We start from the raw sequence: 7,470 nt of genomic DNA, 5'->3' as shown, positions 1-7,470 counted from the left end.
AAAATACAATTCGTTGGCTCATAAGTGAAACTTAAGTCAATTTATGGATCGAAAAATAAACTGTTTCTGTAAAATGTGAGCTAATAAGAATTTTTGAACTTACACTCTAGCTTATTTTAAGACAATTATGGAAAATACAAGTACCTGGTTGAAATGTGAAACTTAAGTCCATTTTTTGATTGAAAAATTAAACTAATTACGTGAAATCTGAACTCCTAAGGGTTTTGACCGTAAACTCTAGTTTTTTGTAAGATAATTATGAAAAATACAATTCTCTGGTTCAAATGTCAAACTTACTTCCATTTTTGGATCGAAAAATAAAACTATTTCCGTAAAAATCTGAGCTAATAAGGGTTTTTGACCGTAAACTCTAGTTTTTTGTAAGAAAATTATGGAAAATACAATTCGTTGGCTCATAGGTGAACCTTAAGTCCAGTTTTGGATCGAAAAATAAACTATTTCTGTAAAATCTGAGCTAATAAGGGTTTTTGACCGTAAACTCTAGTATTTTGTATTAAAATTATAGAAAATACAATTCTTTGGTTCAAATATGAAACTTAGTCTATTTTTGGACCGAAAAATAAAACTATTTCTGTAAAATCTGAGCTAATAAGGGTTTTTGACCGTAAACTCTAGTTTTTTGTAAGAAAATTATGGAAAATACAATTCGTTGGCTCATAGATGAAACATAAGACCAGTTTTGGATCGAAAAATAAACTGTTTCTGTAAAATCTGAGCTAATAAGAGTTTTTTGACCGTGAACTCTAATTTTACATAAGAAAATTATGGAAAATACAATTCTTTCCTTCAAATGTGAAACTTAAGTCCGTTTTTGGATCGAAAAATAAAACTTGCTCAGTAAAATTTGAGCTAATCAGGGTTTTTGACCGTAAACTTTAGTTTTTTGTAAGAAAATTATGGAAAATACAATTCATTGGCTCAAATGTGAAACTTAATTCCAGTTTTGGATTGAAAAATAAACTGTTTCTGTAAAATCTGAGCTGATAAGGGTTTTTGAACTAAAACTCTAGCTTTTTGTAAGAAAATTATGGAAAGTACTATTACCTGGTTGAAATGTGAAAATTAAGTCCATTTTTGGATTGAAAAATTAAACTAATTCCGTGACATCTGAACTACGAAGGGTTTTGACCGTAAACTCTAGTTTTTGTAAGATAATTATGAAAAATATAATTCTCTGGTTCAAATGTCAAACTTACTTCCATTTTTGGATCGAAAAATAAAACTATTTCCGTAAAAATCTGAGCTAATAAGGGTTTTTGACCGTAAACTCTAGTTTTTTGTAACACAATTATGGAAAATACAATTCGTTGGCTCATAGGTGAAACTTAAGTCCAGTTTTGGATCGAAAAATAAACTATTTCTGTCAAATCTGAGCTAATAAGGGTTTTTGACCGTAAACTCTAGTATTTTGTATTAAAATTATGGAAAATACAATTCTCTGGTTCAAATGTGAAACTTAAGTCCATTTTTGGATCGAAAAATAAAACTATTTCCGTAAAATCTGAGCTAATAAGGGTTTTTGACCGTAAACTCTAGTTTTTTGTAAAAAAATTATGGAAAATACAATTCGTTGGCTCATAGATGAAACATAAGCCCAGATTTGGATCTAAAAATAAACTATTTCTGTAAAATCTGAGCTAATAAGGGTTTTTGACGTAAACTCTAGTTTTTTTAAGAAAATTATGGAAAATATAATTATATGGTTCAAATGTTAAACTTAAGTCAATTTTTTTATCGAAAAACAAACTATTTCTGTAAAATCTGAGCTAATAAGGGTTTTTGACCGTAAACTCTAGTTTTTTGTAAAAAAATTATGGAAAATACAATTCGTTGTCTCATAGGTGAAACTTAGGTCCATCTTTGGATCGAAAAATAAACTTTTTCTGTAAAATCTGAGCTAATAAGGGTTTTTGACCGTAAACTCTAGTTTTTTTTAGGACAATTATGGAAAATACCATTCTCTGGTTCAAATGTGAAACTTAAGTCCATTTTTGGATAGAAAAATAAAACTATTTCCGTAAAATCTGAGCTTATAAGGGTTTTTGACAGTAAACCCTAGTTTTTTGTAAGAAAATTATGGAAAATACAATTCTCTGGTTCAAATGTGAGACTTAAGTCCATTTTTGGATCGAAAAATAAAACTATTTCTGTAAAATGTGAGCTAATAAGGGTTTTTGATCGTAAATTCTAGTTTTTTGTAAACAAATTATGGAAAATACAATTTGTTGGCTCATAGGTGAAACTTAAGTCCAGTTATGGATTGAAAAATAAACTATTTCTGTAACATCTGAGCTAATAAGGGTTTTTGACCGTAAACTCTAGTTTCTTGTAAGAAAATTATGGAAAATACAATTCTCTGGTTCAAATGTGAAACATAAGTTCATTTTCGGATCAAAAAATAAAAATATTTTCATAAAATCTGAGATAATAAGGGTTTTTGACCGTAAACTCTAGTTTTTTTTAAAAAAAATTATGGAAAATACAATTCGTTGGCTCATATGTGAAACTTAAGTCCAGTTTTGGATCTAAAAATAAACTATTTCTGTAAAATCTGAGCTAATAAGGGTTTTTGACCGTAAACCCTAGTTTTTTGTAAGAAAATTATGGAAAATACACTTCGTTGGCTCAAATGTGAAACTTAAGTCCATTTTTGGATCGAAAAATAAAACTATTTCCGTAAAATCTGAGCTATTAAGGGTTTTTGACAGTAAACTCTAGTTTATTGTAAGAAAATTATGGAAAATACAATTCGTTGGCTCATAGATGAAACTTGAGTCCAGTTTTGGATCGAAAAATAAATTACTTCTGTAAAATCTGAGCTAATATGGGTTTTTGACCGTAAAATAAAGTAAACATACCACTCGATAGTAGTAAGGATGTACGCACTTTCACAGGTGATTGCACAACAATATACAGTATAGTTTCACGTGAACATTGTAAAAAGCGAGCAAACCTTTACCTATAAAGTGAACAAACACGTTTTGAAACTATGGTTGAGATTGTATAAGATAAACAGACTGGTTTTTACTATGTATTTCAGGAATACATGGAATTGCACAAGAATATACACTATAGTTTGACGGGCACATGGTAAAAAGCGAGCAAACCTTTACCTATAAAGTGAACAAAGAGGTTTTAAAAGTATAGTCTAGATTGTAGAAGACAACAAGACTGGTTTTGAGGCACTTTTATCATAACATGTTTTTTTTTTGGCAATTGACATTTTTTTCTGATAACAAGTACCATTAATTGCGATCGTAGCTTTCAAAGGTGAAACTTAACTCCAGTTTTGGATCGAAAAATAAACTATTTCTGTAAAATCTGAGCTGATAAGGGTTTTTTACCGTACACTCTATTTTTTTATAAGAAAATTATGGAAAATACAATTCTCTGGTTCAAATGTGAAACTTAAGTCCATTTTTGGATCGAAAAAAAAAACTATTTCCGTAAAATCTGAGCTAATAAGGGTTTTTGACCGTAAACTCTAGTTTTTTGTAAGAAAATTATGGAAAATACAATTCGTTGGCTCATAGATGAAACTTAAGTCCAGTTTTGGATCGAAAAATAAACTATTTCCGTTAAATCTGAGCTAATAAGGGTTTTTGCCCGTAAACTCGTTTTTTGTAAGAAAATTATAGAAAATACAATTCTCTTGTTCAAATGTGAAACTTAAGTCCATTTTTGGATCGAAAAATAAAACTATTTCCGTAAAATCTGAGCTAATAAGGGTTTTTGACCGTAAACTCTAGTTTTTTGTAAGAAAATTATGGAAAAAACCATTCTCTGGTTCAAATGTGAAACTTAAGTCCATTTTTGCATCGAAAAATAAAACAATTTACGTAAAATCTGAGCTTATAAAGGTTTTTGACCGTAAACTCTAGTTTTTTTAAGAAAATTATTAAAAATACAGTTCGTTGGCTCATAGATGAAACTTAAGTCCAGTTTTGGATCGAAAAAAAACTATTTCTGTAAAATCTTAGCTAATAAGGGTTTTTTACCGTAAACTCTAGTTTTTTGTAAGAAAATTATGGAAAATACAATTTTCTGGTTCAAATGTGAAATTTAAGTCAATTTTTGGATCGAAAAATGAACTAATTCTGTAAAATCTTAGTTAATAAGGGTTTTTGACCATAAAATCTTGTTTTTTGTAGGAAAATTGTGTAAAATACAATTCTCTGGTTCAAATAAGAAACTTAAGTCCATTTTTGGATCGAAAAATAAAAGTATTTCTGTAAAATCTGAGCTAATAAGGGTTTTTGACTGTAAACTATAGATTTTTGTAAGAAAATTATGGAAAATACAATTTGTTGGCTCATAGGTGAACCTTAAGTCCATTTTTGGATCGAAAAATAAAATATTTCTTTAAAATCTAAGCTAATAAGGGTTTTTGACCGTAAACTCTAGTTTTTTTAAAGAAAATTGTGTAAAATAAAATTCGCTGGTTCAAATGTGAAACTTATGTCTATTGTTGGATCGAAAAAGAAAACTATCTTCGTAAAATCTGAGCTAATAAGGGTTTTTGACCGTAAACTCTAGTTTTTTGTAAGAAAATTATGGAGAATACAATTTTCTGGTTCAAATTTGAAACTTAAGTTCATTTTTGGATCGAAAAATAAAACTATTTCCATAAAATCTGAGCTAATAAGGGTTTTTGACCGTAAACTCTAGTTTTTTAAGAAAATTATGGAAAATACAGTTCGTTGGCTCATAGGTGAAACTTAAGTCTAGTTATGGATCGAAAAAAAAACTATTTCTCTAAAATCTGAGCTAATAAGGGTTTTTAACCGTAAACTCTAGTTTTTTGTAAGAAAATTATGGAAAATACAATTCGTTGGTGCAAATGTGAAACTTAAGTCCATTTTTGGATCAAAAAATAAAACTATATCCGTAAAATCTGAGCTAAGTAGGGTTTTTGACCGTAAACTCTAGTTTTTTGTAAGAAAATTATGGAAAAAACAAGTCTCTGGTTCAAATTTGAAAATTAGTCCATTTTTGCATCGAAAAATAAAACCATTTTCGTAAAATCTGAGCTTATAAAGGTTTTTGACCGTAAACTCTAGTTTTTTGTATGAAAATTATTGAAAATACAATTCGTTGGCTCATAGATGAAACTTAAGTCCAGTTTTGGATCGAGAAAAAAGTATTTCTGTAAAATTTTAGCTAATAAGGGGTTTTGACCGTAAACTCTAGTTTTTTGTAAGAAAATTATGGAAAATACAATCCTCTGGTTCAAATGTGAAATTTAAGTCAATTTTTGGATCGAAAAATGAACTAATTCTGTAAAATCTGAGTTAATAAGGGTTTTTGACCGTAAACTCTAGTTTTTTGTAAGAAAATTATGGAAAATACAATTCGTTGGCTCATAGGTGAAACTTAAGTCCAGTTTTGGATTGAAAAATAAAAGTATTTCCTTAAAATCTGAGATATTAAGGGTTTTTGACCGTAAACTCTAGTTTTTTTAAGAAAATTATGGAAAAAACAATTCTCTTTTTCAAATAAGAACCTTAAGTCTACTTTTGGATCGAAAAATTAAAGTATTTCTGTAAAATCTGAGCTAATAAGGGTTTTTGACTGTAAACTTTAGTTTTTTGTAAGAAAATTATGGAAAATACAATTTTTTGGATCATAGGTGAACCTTAAGTCCAGTTTTGGATCGAAAAATAAACGATTTCTGTAAAATCTGAGATAATAAGGGTTTTTGACCGTAAACTCTAGTTTTTTTTAATGAAATTATGGAAAATACAATTCTCTGGTTCAAATATTAAACTTAAGTCAATTTTCGATCGAAAAAGTAAAGTATTTCCGTAAAATTTGAGCTAATAAGGGTTTTTGACCGTAAAATCTATTTTTTTGTAAGAAAATTATGGAAAAAACCATTCTCTGGTTCAAATGTGAAACTTAAGTCCATTTTTGCTTCGAAAAATAAAACCATTTTCGTAAAATCTGATCTAATAAGGGTTTTTGACCGTAAACTCTAGTTTTTTGTATGAAAATTATGGAAAATACAATTCGTTGGCTCATAGATGAAACTTAAGTCCAGTTTTGGATATAAAAAACTATATCTGTAAAATCTTAGCTAATAAGGGTTTTTTACCGTAAACTCTAGTTTTTTGTAAGAAAATTATGGAAAATACAATTTTCTGGTTCAAATGTGAAATTTAAGTCAATTTTTGGATTGACAAATAAACTATTTCTGTACAATCTGAGCTAATAAGGGTTTTTGACCATAAACTCTAGTTTTTTGTAGGAAAATTATGGTAAATACAATTCTCTGGTTCAAATAAGAAACTTAAGTCCAGTTTTGGATTGAAAAATAAACTATTTCTGTACAATCTGAGCTAATAAGGGTTTTTGACCGTAAACTCTAGTTTTTTATAATAAAATTATGGAAAATACAATTCTCTGATTCAAATGTGAAACTTAAGTCCATTTTTGGATCGAAAAATAAAACTATTTCCGTAAATTCTGAGCTAATTAGGGTTTTTGACCGTAAACTCTAGTTTTTTGTAAGAAAATTATGGAAAAAACAATTCTCTGGTTCAAATGGGAAACTTAAGTCCATTTATGGATAAAAAAATAAAACCATTACCTGTAAAATCTGAGTTAATAAAGGTTTTGACCGTAAACTATAGTTGTTTGTTATAAAATTATTAAAAATACAATTCTTTGGCTCATAGGTGAAACTTAAGTCTAGTTTTGGATCGAAAAATAAACTATTTCTTTAAAATCTGAGATAATAAGGGTTTTTGAACGTAAACTCTATTTTTTTTTAAAGAAAATTATGGAAAATAAAATTCACTGGTTCAAATGTGAAACTTAAGTCCATTTTTGGATCGAAAAATAAAAGTATTTCTGTAAAATCTGAGCTAATAAGGGTTTTTGACTGTAAACTATAGTTTTTTGTAAGAAAATTATGGAAAATGCAATTCGATGGCTCATAGGTGAACCTTAAGTCCAGTTTTGGATCGAAAAATAAACGATTTCTGTAAAATCTGAGCTAATAAGGGTTTTTGACCGTAAACTCTAGTTTTTTTTAAGAAAATTATGGAAAATACAATTCTCTGGTTCAAATGTGAAACTTAAGTCCATTTTTGGATCGAAAAATAAAACTATTTTCGTAAAATCTGAGCTAATAAGGGTTTTTGACCGTAAACTCTAGTTTTTTTTTAAGAAAATTATGGAAAATACAATTCTCTGGTTCAAATGTGAAACTTAAGTCCATTTTTGCATCGAAAAATAAAACCATTTTCGTAAAATCTGAGCTAATAAGGGTTTTTGACCGTAAACTCTAGTTTTTTGTATGAAAATTATGGAAAATACAATTCGTTGGCTCATAGATGAAACTTAAGTCCAGTTTTGGATCGAGAAAAAACTATTTCTGTGAAATTTTAGCTAATAAAGGTTTTTTACCGTAAACTCTAGTTTTTTGTAAGAAAATTATGGAAAATA

The sequence above is a fragment of the Artemia sp. Qi Xiang Cuo genome, chromosome 15, assembly GCF_049724085.1.
Source record: "Artemia sp. Qi Xiang Cuo chromosome 15, ASM4972408v1, whole genome shotgun sequence".
Taxonomy (NCBI): domain Eukaryota; kingdom Metazoa; phylum Arthropoda; class Branchiopoda; order Anostraca; family Artemiidae; genus Artemia; species Artemia sp. Qi Xiang Cuo.
Note: the sequence above shows the minus strand (reverse complement) of the source record.